We start from the raw sequence: 21,381 nt of genomic DNA on the forward strand, positions 1-21,381 counted from the left end.
TCCACAATGTATTATATTTATTTGCATATCTCAACAGTTGATACCAGATGATATATATTGATATATTATTGATATCAGATGAATAATGATGGTTCTTACTTGTTCAATTCCACATATTCAAGGTGTGTCCAGCCATCTTCATAACTTTACAAGCCTGAAACGAATGATGTTCACAACTATAGTTTGAGAAATAAAAATCCCTAAAACTAATTAACAATTTTACTTTTTGGGACTAATTGTAAGGTTGACTAGATTTTCCCTTAAATAAAAATGATGATACACAAGGTATTAAAATTTTCTATTTTTCGAAATAACTATTTTATATGTTTTTGGTTGTTTTAAAAAATACTGCGTTAAAAATTTTACATAAAATTTTGTGTGTAAAACTGCCTGCTATTGAGTAACTGTGTATAGCTACTTCTGAGAATGTTTGCATATAAAACGTGTATGCTCAAAAGGTATGCAATGGAAAACTTTATCACCAGTTTCGCACTTCTGGTAATTTTCTTGATTAACTGAGTAAATGCAGGTATAAATGACTTGAGTTTTTATTCATTCTGTCATAAGCAGACGTATAGCTTTCGTTGGGCCACTTGAACTGTTACCACTCATAATTTTATAGTCACGTAAGAAACAAACGTTCAGTAACCTTCTGTACTGTATAGAAATAGTAAAATTACTGCACAGAAACTTCGGTAAGTAGCATTGATGTTTCAGTTTAGAGGTCTTTCTTCAAATACTCACAGAAACCCACAAGATTCATGCCAACTTTTCATGGATCAAAGATTAACATTGAACTGGCAGCTGATTAGGGACAGATAATAAAAACTAAATTTTCTGACTCACACTGTCAGACATTTGTATAGGAATACATAATACCAGCATGAGTCACAAACTTTCGACAGGATCATTCCTGTCACTGTTGAGTTTGTTAGTACTCATGACATCACAGACACTCAGAGATTATGGTTACCTGATAGTCTTAATAACAAAGTTTATAAATGATGAACGTAGGGGTGGATGAAGTATTAAAGATGACTTTAAGGAAATATTTGTCTTTTACACATCCTGTTTTTGCAAAGACGATAAAACTTTCTTATTACAATACAGTACAGAAAAACAAAAATGGTGTGATTGAGCCATAATTTTCATCGTGATATAGAATGCCATATGGTTTAATACTTTCTGATTTTTGAATACTTTTTGTTGTGACTGGTTTGAAGGTTTCTTTTTCTAATCTTTGGACAAAGGTAAACTTTAACGCACTGAAAATCTTTGCAATGCACATTTAATATTCTGTGTAACAATAAAATTTATTTTTATTCAATTGATCCATTTTGCCACGTACTGATACATATTTATTAATTAAACCTATTTGAAGTCATCACTAGGATTAGTTTTTATTAGCGAAATTCTTTCTTACTTCCAAGATTTACTTGAATGAATAGTAAATCATCATTATTAAATCAGGTTGCTTCAAATCATGGCATTACCTGCTGTACTAAGTGATAAGTAAGTAAGGAATTATACACAGTGATGAGCAAATAAAACTGTTGAAACAGCTGTAAATGGTTGTGTAAATGTACCTGATTTGTAACGTTGCTTTTTAGTCCCAATATATAATAATAACTTTCTGCAAACATTTCATAAAAACTTATTTCACAGGATAAACATTTAAAAATGATATAGCAAAATGCAACTCTGCAGACTTAGATGTGGAGGAGTAAGGAAGTCTGGGAAATCAGTTGATATCTGTCAAAGTCTGAGTTGACATTCAGTTCTAAACATGCTTGAGAAACAGATTAACTTGGTAAAAACGACTCAAGAAAAAGTTGATCAAAACCAAATAATACCACTTTGAATGTAGTTTACATCAGAATCAATAAAAAGGATATGCAAAGATCAATCTATTTTGACTCCATTAGAATGCTGATTAGAATGCTGAAGTTTTACTTCTTCAGTTTTTTTACTCTGAAATTTACACTAAAACTTATAAGTTCAATATAATATAGTCAAAACCAATGCTTTGCATCAAAAAAAAGTTTTGATTATTAGGCCTAGATGAAATAAATGCCAATAAATAAACAAAAAAACAATGCAAATATTTAGGTTGTTAGGATATCATGGAGTTAATATTTCACAGAGTTAATATTGCTTCAACAGAACAAACCATATTCAGAATTGGTCTGAATCAGTTGTTTAGCTTCAAAGCCTTCTGTGTACTAGTAGAAAAATAGGTATTCACCTTCTTATAAAATATAAATATAATCTAGTCTTAATCAGAGAATTTTAAATAGAGTGAGTCAACAATAAAACATTGAGCTAGTCACATCTTTAAACCCGGTGAGATATTATTAGAACTAAGATATTATCGTTAGCCATATCCCTCCTAAGACACAAATCTTTCACAAAATAAATGATATAAACCTCCTCTCATTAACATCAAAATCAAAAGTGTAACTGTTGTTTCATGACACAAGCTCTTCAATATATTTACGGAAAGATAAACACAGAAACATGGTTATTGATATACAGGTGGGTAAGTTCAAAGAGCTTTACTAGAAGAAGCAAATCTAGTTACCATAGCAACAGCTTTATTATATAACTGACCTATATTCTAGTTAAGTAACACATGATTCAAATAGGCGAGCTACCTAATAATGTCTAATGGTGTGATTATTATTGGTAATGATGCGAGCAGCAACCAATGATCAGTAACAAATATTGTGAAACTGAAGACTGATTGGCTTGTATTAATCCAATATGTCTATTATTCTTAATCATAACATTTTTTGTAAGTTTAATTCCATTAGTTTTTAATATACGACTGGGAGTTTAATTCCATCAGCTTTCATCATTCCAGACAACAGATTACAGTGATCTGTAAAATGAAGGTTGTGACACAATCACACCATCTTTGTTTTTTTTTTCTGTATTGTAGTGTAACAAGAAAATTTTATCTTCTTTGTAAAAAGCAGGATTTGTGAAAGACAAATATCTCCTTAAAGCCCTCTTTAATACTTCATCCACCCTTCGCCCCATCATTTATAAACTTTGTTAATAAGACTGTCAGGTGATCAGAATCTCTGAGTGCCTGTGATGTCATGAGTACTAGCAAGCCCAACAGTGACAAGAATGAACAGGTCTACAGTGTGTGACTCATGTTGGTATTATGTCTTCCTATACAAACATCTGACAGTGTGAGTCAGAACAGTTAGTGTTTATAATCTGTTCCTAATCAGCTTCCAGTTCAATGTTAATCTTTGATCCATGAAAAGTTGGCATGAATTTTGTGGGTTTCTGTGAGTATTTGAAGAAAGACCTCTAAACTGAAACATTTATGCTACTTACCGAAGTTTTTGTGCAGTAATTTTACTATTTCTATACAGTACAGAAGGTTACTGAACGTTTGTTTCTTATGTGACTATAAGATTATGAGTGGTGATAATTCTAGTGGCCCAACCAAAGCTACACGCCTGCTGATGACAGAATGAATGAGAATACAAGTCACTTGGATATCTGCATTTACTCAGTTAATCATATAAATTACTCGAGATGCGAAATTGGCGGCAAAGCTTTCCGTTGATTCAAAACTTAGACGGTTTATATGCAAAATTGTCAAAAGTAGCTATACAGTGTTGCACACTAGCTGACAGTTCCACACACAAAATTTTATGTAAAAGTTTGTAACACAATGTTTTTATAACAATTAAAATATAATATAGCTTATTTAGTAAAAATAGAAGTATTTACACTCTTGTGTACCATCTTTTTTAATTGAGGGAAATCAGAGTCAAGCATACGATTAATCACCAGTATTAAGATTGTTAGTTTGTTTTATGTGAGTATTTTTATTTCCTGCACTGTAGTTGTGAACATCATCACACTGGTAAAGTTGTGAAAATAGCTGGTACGCCTTGAATATGTGAAGTTGAATGAGTAAGAGCCATTATTATTCATCTACTCTCGATAATATGTCAGCAGTTGAGATATGCAAATAAATAGAATATTTGGTAGATATAATATTTACAAATTTTAGATTTGATCAAAATGGGCACATTATGGAGATACGTTTATTAAATTTAAAAATATGGGTAAATTAAACAACTTAAATTGAAAGAAAATTGTTCAAAGTGATTATTTTGTGTATTTTATTCACTATGGCAGCATTGGCAGCATCATCATCATTGGCAGCATCTGCAGTATCTGCAGCATTGGCAGCATCGGCAGCATTGGCCTCATTGAGAGATTCAATCCTTAAGATGTAAAGTTTGGATGAACTGTATTTTATAAATTTGAATCCTTTGTTTTAATAAACTATTAGAATTCTGTACGATGTGAGCCAACTTAGACAACACCTGGCTTGAATTATGTACATAATGTGGTTATTCAATTCTTTCCTGTAATACTTGTATATCAGGAGATTATCCTTGCTAAAATGTTGACATTCAGCATACCATGCATCATTACTTGATAGCAGTTAATGGCTCGATCATTAACAGATTTACCAACAATTAATATCATGTGATGTCCAAACCTTAGTGGATATAAAAATTGGTGGAATGTTACTGATGAGTATCAGAAGAAATTTCGAAATAGATAAGCATCAAGCATTAGCCAGTAATTTTATGGAAGTCTATATAATTATTGTAGTGTGAATGCAAAGGGCTGGGTTGCCATTACCGCCTATGCATTAGTTAAGAACAAGAAAATAATACTGCACAATGCTCGTAAATGATTGGTTTGTAGACAGCCAATCAAGTTTTTGTATTCAACACCTACTACAACATGGAGTCAAGTATCATTACACACATGAGTTGTGTAGATTAAAGTGAACAACTGAACTGCGTCACACATTTATATAGACTGAGCAAGTCATGAATGCTATAATCCTTCTTCTCAGCAGATCTTAGTCTAAAGTATGCTATGAACCTCTTATTTGGATAAACTGTATCCACCAGTTATTACACTTTACAACAGTATAAACCTCTGAAAACACAACAAAATAAACTAGTGTGCTGGCAGCTCTGTGCATTGTGAACGATTATCATGTGTAATCAGTATGTGTATAATTATTCCATGATGTTGGAAGGTGGTACTGTAGTGTAGTTGGTATGATGCTGGGCTGCAAGTCTGGATATTCAAGTTCAGTTCCTGTGTGAGGCAGTTGTTTCTAACGCTTTTGGTTTGGCTTTGAACAGATGGATGGACATGACTTTCACTATAGTAAATATCATTCAAAACTTGTCAACTTTCTACTAGTACTTGTATGTAATCACATACTGATCAAACTCTTTCACTGCTAGTGACTCTGGTCAGCTTGTTAATAAAAATATTATATTAAAGATAAAATCTTAGTATTCTTTAGTATTTCTGTTAGTAGATCTAACAAGAAATAAAAGGCACTTGATGGTGAGTAAACTTTTAACAATTCACACTTTTTATTCAAAGTTTCCAAATTTCAGTTTGTATTAAAATTTCATTTTGACAATGAAAACATCGACAATAATAGTTGAATATTTTCATGGCCAAATTGTTCAACCTTGAAGTCTCAGTCTCTAAATAAGCTACAGACAACACTGCATTCTATGAATATTCCATATTTAATACTGATTTGTAATTTTTTGCTTCGAGACATCAACATTTCATGCACCTTTAACAGCATAAGTGAATTAACTGTAAACTGCTCAAAGAAACAATAGCATCGGCAGTGTAGTAAATCATATTTGATCAGGTTAAATATTTTCTTCAAGGTTGTATTCTCTCTAAAACTGGAAATGTCAGGTTTTTATTTTGTTTGAGTCAAGCATATATATGAAATTATAAAACTTATGACAGTTTTATAATTGTAAAATACTTGTAAGTTTAAAAGGAACTTTGCTCAAGCAGCTAAACACAATGGCTTACATAAACTTGTTGGAAAGGCTGTCATATGATGAATGCACTCGTGTAGAACATTATGTCAGCACCTTCACATCTACACTTACCTAAAATATTTTATCAAGGCCCCAGATGAGGCTTTTGCTTAGATCACTTGATGGTGAGTAAACTTTTAACAATTCACACTTTTTATTCAAATTTTCAAAATTTCAGTTTGTATTAAAATTTCATTTTGACAATGAAGATACAGACAATAATAATAGTTTAAATATTTTCATGGCTAAAATGTTCAACTTTGAAGTTTCAGTCTCTAAATAAGCTACAGACACCACTGCATTTTATGAATATTCCATATTTAATAGGGATTTGTAATTTTTTGCTTTGAGACATCAATATTTCATGCACCTTTAATAGCATAAGCGAATTAACTGTAAACGTTTCAGGAAAACAGTAGCATCGGCAGTTTAGCAAATCATATTTGATCAGGTTAAACATTTTCTTCAAGGTTGTATTCTCTCTAAAACTGAAATAATTAGGGTTTATTTTGTTAGAATCATGCGTATATAGGACATTATAAAACTTATGACAGTTTTCACTTTCCTTATTGCTACGCAGCATGAAATATACTTTAGATGACGTTCTGTTCTCTGTTTTCAGGTCTGTTGTAGATGTACGTGTAGATAGCTGATGGACATCTCAACTACCTGAACAGAATATTGTTGAACTACAAATGAGTAGGCCAGTTTTTACTTGACTAGAAGTTCAATGCAGAAAGGTAGGATGTCCAATTCACAGTTAAAACAAAGAAAATAGCTTGCAAAGTTACTTGCAAAGCAGTACGAATTCTCAAAAGATTTACAACAATTTCACATAAAAGTCAAGTCAATAAAATTATTTTGTTGACTTGATGTAATCCTATGCAAGTACAAGAAAGTGGAACATTCTATTTATAGCAAGGCAAAATTTTTACTAAAATTGGAAGATCATTTAAATTATATTCCTGATGTCTCAATAATAAAACGTTTTTTACAATATTTGTCTAAGACGTAAACACGTTTACATTACACTTTGCCAAGAGGTTATGAGGCTAAGTAATATTTTCTCAATAATCTTTCACAGGATCAGATTAGCTGTTCCACTTCAGTCGCTGTACCAGCCATCAGTTTCTTTGTTGCATCAATATATCACATTTTTTGCTATTAGACGAGTCAGTAAGTGCATTTTGGTATGTAAACGTGTAATATGTCAAGGCTTGCTGAATGTTTTTCAATGTAACTACACTAAAAGAAGTTTCTCAATTTATGTAATAATCACTGGCTGGCTGAAAGTTCCACCACTGATAGCAACTGAATTTACAAGCAACAGCAAAGCTATCAATTGAAGTTGCTATATTGAATGAGGTGTAAAGTATGTATGTAATAAGACTCACTCACGTATGTGATACCGTCACATTATTCATATCAATTATATGCATTATTACACACAAGGGTAAAATGGAGATTAGCATTATTAGTTCATATTTGTGCTCAATTCTTTTAGCAAAATTAAAAATCAACATGGGGATGACAATTAGTTTTAATAATTGAAACAATATATACAACTTAAAATAAATTAAGTTGGGTTCCATGTTATATTTAACATTTAATATGGTTTTCGCTAACAAAAACTTTTCAAAACTTTACCTAAATCACCTGTATTTTACCTATATTCATTTAAGCTCCCAAATGAGTAAAACATGCCAAAAATGGAATTAGCACTTTCTGCAAAAAGTAAATAAAATAACTTACTTCATGCATACGAATAGGTAGTCAAATGTAGCGATTTCTTGACAGTCTTTGTGGTTACCTACATTCCTTTATCATCTGCTTACAAGCATTTGACGAATGCTATAGGATTTTCAAATGTAAGTGTGATTTATTGAGTTTCATTATTGAATTCAGCTTTCAATAATGAAAAGAAATATTTTGTTATTTAAAACTTAATAGTCACAAGCCAACAGAGGCTAAGATTACACTTCTGCAGTTTTTGAAGATTATGACTACCTTCATTAAACAATTGTTACGAATAATATAGAGACTGCCTAGGTAACTTCATAAACTGAGGAAAAATCTCGAACAACTGCCATATATCTTGTCAGTTGCGAGTTATTATATGTGATCGCTAAATACTTGCAAAAGTGACTTCTACAATGACTATAATAAAAATGATCCAGAGTGAATACTATACTTTATATTTAACTAAAGCTAATATATGGCCTTGAATGTTTATTCACTTGTTGTATCTGATGACACCAGACTCACATAAGGAATTGAACAAAAGTTACGTTCATGCTATATTCACAACACTAGCATTGTAATGCAATCGTAACAGGCAGCTAAAATAAGTACAAAAATAAATAGATACAAATAAATAAGCAAAACACAATGCCAATATTTTGGTTATCAGAATATTGTAGAGTTGACAGATCAAACCATATTTAGATATGGTTTGATCTGTTAATATCTTTTAATATTGCTTCAAAAAAGTAAAGCATATTTAGATATGGTCTGAATCAGTTGTACAGCTTCAAACCCTTCCATTAACTAGTAGACAAATACATGTAAGTGTTGACCTTCTTATAAAATATAAATATAATCTACATGTAGTCTTAATCAGAAAATTGTAAATAGAGTGAGTCAACAATAAAACCTTGAGCTAGTCACACCTTAAAATCTGGTGGAATTAGATTAGAACTAGGATATTATCATTCACCATATCCTTTCTGAGACATAAATGTTTGACAAAATAAATGACATAAACATCTTGTCATAAACATCATAAGTATAACTCTTGTTTCATGGCACAAGTGCTTCAGCATAGGCATCGAACCATAAACACATAAACACATGAACCTGGTTATTGATATATAGGTGGGGGCAGTCCAAGAGCAGTAAAAAGCTTCTTTACTAGAAGAAGCAAATCTAGTTACCATAGCAACAGCTTTATTATATAACTGACCTATATTCTAATTACTGGTAAGTAACTCAGAATTCAAGTAGGTAAATCACCTAATAATGTCTAATGGTATCATTATTATTGGTAATGATGCGAGTAGGAACCAGTGATCAGTAACAAACGTTGTGAAACTGAAGACTGATTGGCTTGTATTAAACCAATGAGTTTATTATTCCTAATAATAACATCTATTGTGAGTTTAATTCCATTAGTTTTTAATATACTACTGGAAGTTTAATTCCATCAGCTTTCATCGTTCCAAACAATAAATTGCAGTAATCTGTAAAATGAAGGTTCTATTAGAGATACAGCAGTTAGAATCAACTACAAAATACAGATCATAGTTCCTTTGTAGACAAAAAACTGTTTATATGAAGTGGTGAAACATTATTTATTCGACTTTATATTATGTAGTAAGCAAAAATCGTTATTTATACCGAGTCATGACTTTTACTATACTATATTAAATTAATGAGTTTTTGTGTGAATTTTAAAGTGAAAAACCAAAGAAGCAAAATTTTGGCTAGATCAGCGTTTAAATGAGTCAAAAACTTAGATTTTTGCCTATCCCTTCTTTTGATTATGATGTAAACTAAACTCGAGGTGGTAGTATTTGGTTTTAATCATTTTTTTAATGATTAGTTTTTACCAAGTTAATCAAGTTATCAAGCATGTTTAGATCTGAATGTCAACTCAGACTTTGACTATCAACTGATTTCCTCGACTACCTTACTCCTCTACATCTAACTCTACAGAGTTTAAATTCTATTTTCAATGTTAGCTTTTCAAAAGCTAGTCTGCCACCCATACTGATATTCGTACTTTAAGCATGCCCTGTTTGACAACTTTTAGTTTAACATCTGAAACCAGTCTCTGTGTCGTCTAGAACCAGTTTAACAGCCACCTCATTTATTTATAGAAGCTGTACATTTATGTAATACATCCTGAGCACATCCCATTATTTAGGCTATCTGAAATTATCCTGAAGTGGTTTTATTGTTTCAACAGCTGTTAGTTTTCATGTTTGATGGAATATTCGTATCTGTTCCCGTTAACATTTTTGATCATATCATGAAAAAACTCCACAGAAAACCGTTATTTATTAATAAAACCAAACCATTGGGCTTGTCCGGGATTTGAACTTGGGACCTCTTGCACCCAAAGTGAGAAACATACTCCTAAACCAACAAACCTCTTTCTGACTTCTAACTTGCTTTCTTAAACTAAAAATCCCTCATAGAAGTACGAATGTCTGAAACCAGTCCCCATGTATTCTGAAATAGGTTTAACGGCCATAGCATTTATTTACTAGCAATTGTATGTAATACATCCTGAGCACATACCATTATTTAGGCTATCCGACTGTACCCTGAAGTGGTTTTATTCTTTCAACACCTTTTAATTTTCATGTTCGATGGAATATTCGTATCTGCCTCTGATAATACTTTTTGATCATATCAGCAGAAAACTCATAGAAAACCGTTAGTCATTAATAAAACAAAACCATTGGGCTTGTCCGGGATTTGAACCCGGGACCTCTTGCACCCAAAGCGAGAATCATACCCCTAGACCAACAAGCCTTTTTCTTACCTCTAACTTTGCCTTGTTGAACTAAAAATCCCTCAGATAGAGTATGCATAGAAGTATGACTGTCTGAAACCAGTCCCTATGTATTCTGAAATAGGTTTAACAGCCATAGCATTTATTTACTAGCAATTGTATGTAATACATCCTGATCACAGACCATTATTTAGGCTATCCGACTTTACCCTGAAGTGTGTGTGTGCGTGTGCGTGTGCGTGTGCGTGTGCGTGTGCGTGTGCGTGTGAACTTGTAAATGCATGCAATTGGGGACTCACACCAGAATTTAACAGACAAATTGGGGACGTTCGGAAATTGGGGACGTCCCCAATCTTTTAAACCCTTTTTTCTTATAAAAAACGAAAAAATATATAGTTTAATCCAACTCCCGACAAAATCTGAGCACTGTCCCCAATTGCCTGCATTTGTACGAGAACATCTGTGAGTGTGGGTGTGTGAAAAAATATGTAAGTCCCCAAAAAGTTTGCTAAATTCTCACACACATTTGACCTGTTTCCATTTGTTAGTAGGCAAATATTTTCGGAGTTTTCTTCTCATAGAATCTTTTTACCTAACAATTGGGGACATATATTTTATTGGGGAGCTAATTTCTATCTTGTGAAAACTCACAATATTTGCGAGTTTCTACAGGAATGAAATTACAAGAGATGAAAACTCACAATATTTGTGAGTGAAAAGTCACAATATTTGTGAGTTTTTATCTAAAATGTAGCTTTGGAAGCAAATTGATAGTTTACACTATTTTTAAACTTATGTTTAGCTAAAGGCTATATTTGCTCTTCTGCATTACAAATGTATTTTGTAGTTTAGCATTCGCAAAGTTTTTTTTACAATATAATGTATTTGGTCAGCAGTTATACACGCTCAGCAAAAATTTGAAAGTATGTCTCGTTTGCTTCCTTCAATAGTTCAGGCCTTTAATAATCCTTGAGAGCTCTTGTACTTTTTCAAATATTCTCACATATGCTTCCTTCTTTACTTACTAGCTTTTATTTTTAGTATGGTTGTAGTTTATACGCAATTAAAAAAATTTGCGCTTTATTATTCAAAAGATTTGTTTGAATTCATTACGTACATTTCTTACATAAGTTATAGCTGCATAAAATCTCAGGTTAATTTCACATAGTCTTAAGCATAAGATCTCTGTACATGTACTTTATTGACTTCAAATATTGATCCATTGTATGTTTTTGCAAGAACTTTACTACATCATCCTTCCTTGATATTTTTAGACTGAATAAAATATTAAAATAAAACATGTAGCCTCCAATGCTTTCTCTAACTCGTTTAAATTTTTCTTATATCTATGAATAATAATGGTCAAAATTCTGATTTAAAATATATTTTAAAAGTTAACTTAAATGTCTGATAATTTTGGTTCAAAACATTTACTGGAAAACAAACATTATTAAACCAATTTCAAGTGTCTCTGCAAATTTCTAATCTGAGATCTGTATATTGTTAGAATTCAATCGAATCTTCTGTTTTTTCTTTCTCAGACCAATGGTCCATCATTGAACTTTTTTACTATGTAGTATTCTTTTATCAGCTCCACTAAAAAACATTCGTTACTACTAAAAGATCAGAGTCAATTACAAAGATTGACAAGGTAGTATATCTTTAGAGAATGAAATAGCTAGATGGAAAATTCTGCCATACATTTATCGCTCCTCATTGAAAATACTTATAGTTGTTTTAGAAAATATATATATTTCATCAAGTTTATATTGAGTATGTTGACAATACCAATCTTTTTATCTAAAGCTTGATTGTAATTTAACTCCTATGTCCCTATGCTTGCTTTTCATGTATGGCTTAAAAACAATGGAATTATACAAGTTTCAAGTTTAATCAATTGCGGTTATCAATGTGTAAAAATAAGCAGCAGTGTCAACATTTAATGAATATATTTAATTCTTTTTGGCTTTTGGATTTTTGAAAAAGTGCTTGTCATCACCTCACTCGTTCTTTTTACTTTTGTATATAATAGTTAACTCATGCTGACGCAATGTAAATATGTTGATGACTGGCATTGCTAGCAGTATAAAACGAGATTCCGCAACAAAATTAATTCAGTAACGTAATTAAATTTGTTGTCTGTTTATGCCAATCGCTTGGCATGAGTGTAAAACATCCTTGCATTCTGCTGTCTTCTCGGTTCTGCAAAGTGGAAGGACTTGAGAGTTAATAGAAAACTCTGTTGAAATTTTTGCCTTGATAAAAGCATTAATAATTGTAAAATCAAAAACGTAGATAAGACATCAGTTTGCTACTCCTGCTGTTTACTACTTACAAACTAAACTCGCAAAGATCAGCATTGATCCTGAGAAGCAATTGGTTCTATTGAATTTATATCCAAATAGAATGGCCTAACGCTGAGTTATCCTTTGTACATCATACATGTGTAGAATTAATAGTTCCTAAAAGTAAATTAAAAAAGTGTCATAATATGTATATTTATTACTCAACAAATATTTCATAGACAACTATGGAACTTTTGAACTGAGTTTGAAGTAGAAATGAAGTCATGCATAACTTTTACTAGCATAATTATGAAAGTTTGCACATGAGATTGCACATGAAATTGTCCACCGAGCATATGAAATCGGCAAAAAATTAAGTATACAAAAAAGCAAAGTGTTTTTGCATACTCGCAAACAATAAAAAGATTTTTTGGGGTGTTAAATGGGTATGAAATACTGAACGCAAATAATCGTCAACATGAATTATTTTTTTAATGTTTATTACTACTTGGTTCATGGGAATGCAATAGATTAAAATTTTTTTAATTTTATTGTAGTATTCATCATATATAATTTTAGCTGGATTTCAGTAGTGTATATATGTAAGAGCCTAATACGGTTCAATGAATGCATGAAACTTGGTTTGTTATACGATACAAAGCCAAATGCGCTTAGCTAACGTCTCAGCAAATAAGCAATGCATACTGAAAATCTATATATAAATATCAGTGTCTTTTTGTCTTCTATTGTATGTTCATTTATAACAAGTATGCATTGTTTTAACATAACAATGCATAACTTACATGACTCTCGCATAAGCTTGATTGATATGATAAGCAAGAATATTGCAATCAGTAGAGAGCTGTAGTAGGACTGAAACAGGCACCGTATGAATTACACAAATATATAAACAGTACACAGAAATAAATGCAGTACGCAGAAATAAAAAAACACCTTCATTTAAAACCGTCATTTTTATTACCCGTGCAAAATCGGGCAATCTGCTTGTTTTATATAAAGCAAGAGAGGCTGCTACCTATTTGTAAAAACTCACAACAATAAAAAATCTAAAGAAGTTAGACCAATATAAAAAAAACATTTTTTATAATTAAAACACAAAATAAAACCAAAACTTCTGTTGATCACTAAAAAATACCAAATAGTAGATCCCTGGTCAAAGATTTTCAAAATCACACTGGCAAAACTGCTAGCAATTTCTTGTTAACTGTTTTTTTAATTATTCTTGACAAAGTTATTACTTGCGCTGTTTTAATTAAAAAAGTTCACAGGTAAACGTTTGTTTTTTTGCTATTTTTAGTTTTGTTCAAAAAACTTTGCAATTATTTTTTTATAGATTGCATTGTAACAAACTAATTTTAGATATCAATAGCGATAGGGCAATAATTTAATTATAGTGCTATTGTTATTGTGATTCCTAATTTGAAGTAAACAGTTTTATAAGAATTATTCTATAGCTGGCCATTGACTACTTCTGTTGGAAAGCTTACCTACAGTTTTAATGTTTGGAAAACCGACTCATTTTACTTTTTGTTGGTCATAGTTGCTTGTTTTTTTAATAGTTACTTTTAAAAACTCTCACAGCATTGGTAAAATTTTCGTGCTATCTGAGACTTGTTTGAGCCAACGTGTTATCGCTTCTCAACCTTTGCCTGTCATACATTTAGCCTGTAGTGTCTTGCTTATGATTATGTAACATCGCAGAACCACAAGTTAAATAAATAGAACAAAGAAACTTATTCAGTACTGCTGGTCATCTGTAATAACAAGATTATAACATTGGATGCTTTACACACCAAATCAAAGACAAATAAGATGTTTACTTCCATAAAATTTGTGCTCAATAGCATATACAATTTACAAATATTCAATGAGTTTATTATTTTCCATTTACTCCATTCTATAATGTTCTATTGGCACAAGGCTTTATTGTTAATTAAAAACCAAGCAGATGCAGTGAGTGAGACATGTTTTTAATAAAATAGTAGCTTGTAAATTTCACAGACACTGCAAATAATTTGTCAATAATTTACCTAGATTTTGAACTTCATTTGCAATATCATCCAGTTAGCCTCTAACAGAACAAATTGTATTTGTTTTGTATTAATGATAATCATGCTCACGCTCATTTTAAATCACATTGTTTTTACTATGCCAATCTTTTTAAGAAAATGCGTACTTATTTGCCAATATAAATAGCTTTCAAAATGCATCAAATTACTGCTCAGGCGCCAAAGAGTAATGTCATATGTTTTAAATAGAAAATAAAGTGAATCACCTGTAATAATCAAGCCGGATCATATTTTCAAAATATTACATCTGAATTGACGTTGCACACAAAGATCACTGTTATCATAAACTATACAGACGTACATGTAGATCAATGTTGTCAAATATTTCACATGGAAACATCCTATTTGACATTCGCAAGAATTTTTTATAGATTGCATTGTAGCAAACTAATTTTAGATATCAATAGTGCAATAATTTACTTATTGTTCTATTGTTATTGTGATTGCTAGTTTGAACTAATCAGTTTTATGAGAATTATTTTATAACTGGTCATTGACAACTTCGGTTGTAAATTTTATCTACAGTTTCAATGTTTGGAAAACCCATCTAATTGTACTTTGTGTTACTGATAGTTGCTCTTTTTTCCACAATTACTTTGAAAAAGTCTCACGGCATTAGTGAAATTTTGATGCTGTTTGCGATTTGTCTGACCCAACATGTTATCACTTCTCAATCTTTGCCTGTCATACCTTGAGCCCGTAGTGTCTTGCTTATGATTATGTAATATCGAAGTAGCAGGAGTTAAATCTGGAGAACAAAGAAACTTATTCAGTACTGCTGGTCATATACAATAACAAGATTATAACATTTGATGCTTTATACACCATTCAATGACAAATCAAATGTTTACTCTCATAAAGTTTGCTCTTGGTAGCATATACAATGTACAAATATTCGATGAATTTAGTATTTTCTGTCTACTTTGCTTTACAGTATTCTATTCTGCGCAAAGCTTTATGGTTAGCTAAAATGCAAGCAGACTCAGCAAGTGAGACATGTTGTGAATGCTATGGTGGCTTCAAAATCCCCAGACACTGCAAATAGTTTTTAAGAATCTACCCAGGTGCCAGGTTTTAAACTTTATTTGCAACATCACCTAGCTAGCCTCAAACAGGAAATATTACATTTGTTTTGGATTAATGATAGTCATGCTCACGTTCATTTCAGATCACATGATTTTCACTATGCCCATTTTTTTAAGGAAATGTGTACATATTTGCCTATCTAAACAGCTTTTGCAGTGCATCAAATCACTGCATAGTTTCCAAAGAGTTATCACATGCATCTTAAATAGAAAAAATAAAATGAACAAAAGCTAACAATCAAGACAAATCATATTTTTAAAATATTTCATCTAAATTGATGTTGTTCCCATAGACTACTATTATCATACGCTATACTGACATAGGGCAATATTGCCAAATGATTTATTTGATAACATTATGGAAAACAAAACGTAATATGGAACACAAATTAATTCTTTAATTGGACTATCGAATTTACAAAGAGGCGAACAGTTATATTTTAAAACAAATATGAAGGGTATTTCTTATGAAACCTTTTTCAATTTCTCAAGAGAAATTTAGTATTTTGACAATTTATATGCAATTTAACCATGAGCAACTTATACCAGAAGAAGATTATGATAGACAATAGAATTATATCACCCCAACTATGGAAGGTTTGAAGACATGTATGTACTGATTTGCTTTAGTTTTTAATTTAAATTGCAATTGGAAAAATCTTTTAAACCCAAAATGCATGATTCTCAAAGTTGATTGTTGGAATATCACACTCACAAAGTTTTTTTTCTTTTGCATCACATTAGATAGTTCGGTTGATGTACCGGCTTGCACAGCAAGAACTCTAATAGTGAGTGATTATTGCAAAGTTGTTGTCTAGTGCCGTTGTTTTTCTAATAATTTTTGTTTAATATCCGTCGTTTTGGTATACTTTCAGTGTTGGTAGAGAATCTCCTGAACCAAGTAAATATTATTACTTTCCACTTATTTTCTGCTAAACATTAAGCAGCAAGGGTCCAGCTAATCATGATGCAACATCAAACAGCTACAAGATCTATTAATAGAACAAAGGAAATTATGCAATACGGTTACTTGCAGGCAATAATAAGATTATATGGTTTGCGACTTTCACACAGTCTCTCATCCAGAGAAGAAATTTTTTCTCTTAAGATATGCTCTCCATAACATACTACACTGAAAAATATTTAACGATTTTAATTACATTGCTAATTTTATATGAAGCAAGAGAGGCTGATAATTGCTTATAAAATTCACAATAATAAAAGGTCTGCAGGAATGATACCAATTTGCAAAAAATTTTCTGATAATTTAGACACGAAGTTAAACAAAAACTTGTGTTGAGCACCAATAATTACCAACTGGTAGATCCCTTGTTGAAAATTCGCAAAAGCACACTTGCAAAATTGCCTGAAGATCCTTGTCAACTGTTTTTTATTACTGCTGACAAAGTTATTACTTTTGGTCTTTTACTCAAGGAAGGTCACGAGCCAAAATTCCTGTTTGGTCAATTTGTAATTTTGTTTGAAATACTACACAAGTCTTTTTAGAAATTGCATTGTAACAAAATAATTTTAGATATCAATAGCAATAGTGCAATAACCTACTTATTGTTCTATTGTGATTGCTAATTTAAACTAAACATTTTTTTTAGAATTATTCTATAGCTGGCCATTGACTACCTTTGTTGGAAAGCTTACTTATAGTTTTAAAGATTGGAAAACTCATCTCACTTTACTTTGCGTAGCTCATACATGTATATAGCCACCCCTTTTTATTAATAATTGCTTTGAAAAAGTCTCACAGCATGGATAAACTTTCTGCGCTGTTTGAGAGTTTTCTGAGCCAACATGTTTATCACTGTTAAAACTTTGCCTGTCATACATTGAACATGTCTTGTTCCGCTTATGATTATGTAATATTGAAGAAGGATCAGTTAAACTTAGGGAACAAAGAGACTTATTCAATACTGCAATCAGTAAAATTCAGCACTGCTCATGCACAATGACAAGATTATAACATTTTCTGCTTGTACACTAAATCAAAGACAAATAAGATCCTAAACTCTTATAAAGTTTGTGCTCAAAAGCATATACACTTTACAAATATTAAATGAACTTATCATTTTCTGTCTACGCAGTTCTATAATATTCTATTCTGTGCGCGGCTTTATGGTTAGCTAAAAACCAAGCAGATTCAGGGAGTGAGACATGTTGTTAATGAAATGGTAGCTTGTAAATCTCACAGACACTGCAAATAATTTGTCGAAAATCTACCTAAGCACAAGATTTTAAACTTTATTTGCAACATCAGATAGTCATGCTCACTTTTATTTTATATCACATGGTTTCCACTATGCCCATTTTTTAAAGACCTGCGTACATATTTGCCAATCTAAACAGCTTTCACAATCCATCAACTTACTGCACAGTTGCCAAAGAGTTATGCCATGCGTTTTGAATCGAAAAAGTAAAGTGAACAACAGTTAACGGTAAAGACGAATCACCTTTTCAAAATATTTCATATTATTGGATGTTGCTCATATAGATGATTATTATCATAAACAATACTGACTTAGTAAAATATTGCCGAAGGTTTCACGTTGAAATGTTATAATTAAAAATTTTATTAAATACTTAAAGAATTTGATAGTTACTGTCTATTTTTAAAAACTTCAATATGAATTAAAAGCCAAACAGGCATAGCAAGTGAAATGTGTTTGAAAGGTTGTATTCTGTTTCACAGATTATGAAGATAATCTGGCAAATACCTACTTAGCGGACAGCAAATCACCTTTAGTTGCTATATTTTCTTTTAGCTGTACACAAATTATATTATATTTGTATTGCATTAGTGTTGTTGTCTTGTGTATGTGTGCCAATTATAGGCTCAATAGTTTCTATCATGCAAATATTTGAAAGAAAATAAATATATTTCAATACACCTAATAATTTTCGTACAAGAATGGGTAAAAATCCCAAACTAATAGGTTAAATTTCATACACACCCATGATAATAATTCCAAAACCAAAATGAGGATATATTATCACAATGCTATTTCTATTATTTGGTTAAACTAATGTTTGCAAAATTAATCGTTGAAATAACAAACACACCTCCAATTTCTCAATGTTCAATGAATTTTTTTATGGATGAAAGTATACTTAATTAATTCATTAATATTCTAAAAGTAATGGTTGTATATTAATTAACGGTTTTGATAATATTCGTAGTTATTGAAATAGCATTGAGAAATTTTATGACTGTATGTACAGTTATGATATTTGCTTTATGTTTTCAAACCAATGGCCATACAAGCAAATGTTCATGCACTGATATTTTTACCATCAATTTGGGAACATCTTATTACAAATGCTTTGAGATTGGTGGCGACTAATTGTGCTCTTATAATCATTGTGTAATGTTCCAAACTAATGGTTGTAATATAATAAGTATTTGTTGGGGTATTCATCTTTCCAAATTAGAGATATTTTATTCTTTGTCATCAAATGTAACAACAAACTGAAGGAAACTTTTTATAACATCCTTGATATGAATTAATACTATGTATGCACCAGTAAATTTTGGCAATTATTTCAAACCAATGGTTGAAAGATCATGCAAACTCGTGGTTATATTTGAACACTCAAATTAGCAACAACATATCACAATGGCGTTGAGATGCTATATCACTCAAACTGCTTTTGTAATAATTGCTAAATATCCCCGAGCAAATGGTTAAAAAATCATACAAGCTTTGTGGAGATAATGAAGCGAGCATTAGGGACATTTTATTACAGATACTTTGAGCTGTTGTATGACTGTGAGTGGAGTTGCATATTGGCCAACTTCCCAGAATAGTTACATAATTATAAACACTGGTGATGGTATTTTAGCATATATTTGGGGACATCTTTTTACAATAGCTATGATATGCTTGATCATTGCGTGTAGATTGGTAATAATTGGTCAATGTTTCAAACTAAAGGAAGCAATATCATTCACAGTTGCAACAATAGTTTTGCCACAAAATTGGTGAAATCTTCTCATACATTCGCTTTAAGATGGTTGACGAATAAGTGTGCACTTACAATTATAGATCAAGTTTTTCAAGCTAATGGTTCATATATAACTAAAACTTGCTGTGATATTTGTGCCATTAAATTAGAGAGATTTTACCACAGCCTAGATGCTTTGAAATGATTAGTGACTGTAAGTGAACTTACAAAAATTTGTAAAGTCATATGCACATGTGATAATAGTTCTGTGATCAAATTGAGACATCTTGGCATGATGAATTTACATGGCTTAAAACTGCACATTATTTTATCATAATTGGTTAATGTGACCATACAAATGTTTAAAATAGCGTAAACATATCTGAGATATTTGGCTGTCAAATAATGGCCATCTTACAGCAACGGTTTTTAGATTGTTCATGACTGTGAGTTCACACATAATAATTGTTCGATGTCACCAAATTAATGGTTAAAATATCATACACACCTGTGAGAATAATTTTACCATCAAATTGGGGACATATTGTTGCAATGGTGTTGACATTGTCTATGACTGACTGTGTGCTTTTGTTCTAATCGGTCAATGTGCTCAGAAAACTGCCTAAAAAGCATATTCACTGGAGTTGGTATTTTGGCATTAAATTTGGAACATCTTGCAGCAAAGGTATTAAGAATGATGATGACTGTGATTTCAAATAAAATAATCAGTCAATGTCCCCAAATTAATGGTTAAAATATCATGCACACCTGTGAGAATAATTTTACCATCAAATTGGGGACATATTGTTGCAATGGTGTTTACATATTCTATGACTGACTGTGTTCTTTTGTAATAATAATAATAATAATAATAATAATAATAATAATAATAATAATTGGTCGATAATCAGTCAGGAAACTGCTTAATAAGCATAATTATTGAGATTGATATTTTGGCATTAAATTTGGAACATCGAGCAGCATTGGTATTAGGAATGATGATGACTGTGATTTCAAATAAAATAATCAGTCAATGTCCCCAAATTAATGGTTAAAATATCATGCACACCTGTGAGAATAATTTTACCATCAAATTGGGGACATATTGTTGCAATGGTGTTTACATATTCTATGACTGACTGTGTTCTTTTGTAATAATTGGTCGATGTGCTCAGGAAACTGCTTAAGAAGCATATTTATTGGGGTTGGTATTTTGGCATTAAATTTGGAACATCTTGCAGCAAAGGTATTAAGAATGATGATGACTGTGATTTCAAATAAAATAATCAGTCAATGTCCCCAAATCAATGATTAAAATATCATACACACCTGTGAGAATAATTTTACCATCAAATTGGGGACATATTGTTGCAAGGGTGTTGACATATTCTATGACTGACTGTGTTCTTTTGTTATAATTGATCAATGTGCTCAGGAAACTGCTTAATAAGCATAATTATTGAGATTGATATTTTGGCATTAAATTTGGAACATCGAGCAGCATTGGTATTAGGAATGATGATGACTGTGATT

At 31.3% G+C, this 21,381-nt stretch overlaps 1 non-coding gene across 1 annotated transcript; it reads right to left on the reverse strand.

Annotated features, from left to right (window-relative positions):
- Nucleotides 1-10,382: 10,382 nt before the first annotated feature.
- Trnap-ugg (transfer RNA proline (anticodon UGG)) lies at nucleotides 10,383-10,454 on the reverse strand. Its single transcript has one exon. It is a non-coding gene; the product is annotated as a tRNA-Pro (tRNA).
- Between the last annotated feature and the right edge of the window lie 10,927 nt (nucleotides 10,455-21,381).

The sequence above is a fragment of the Watersipora subatra genome, chromosome 1 (genome assembly GCF_963576615.1).
Source record: "Watersipora subatra chromosome 1, tzWatSuba1.1, whole genome shotgun sequence".
NCBI lineage: Eukaryota > Metazoa > Bryozoa > Gymnolaemata > Cheilostomatida > Watersiporidae > Watersipora > Watersipora subatra.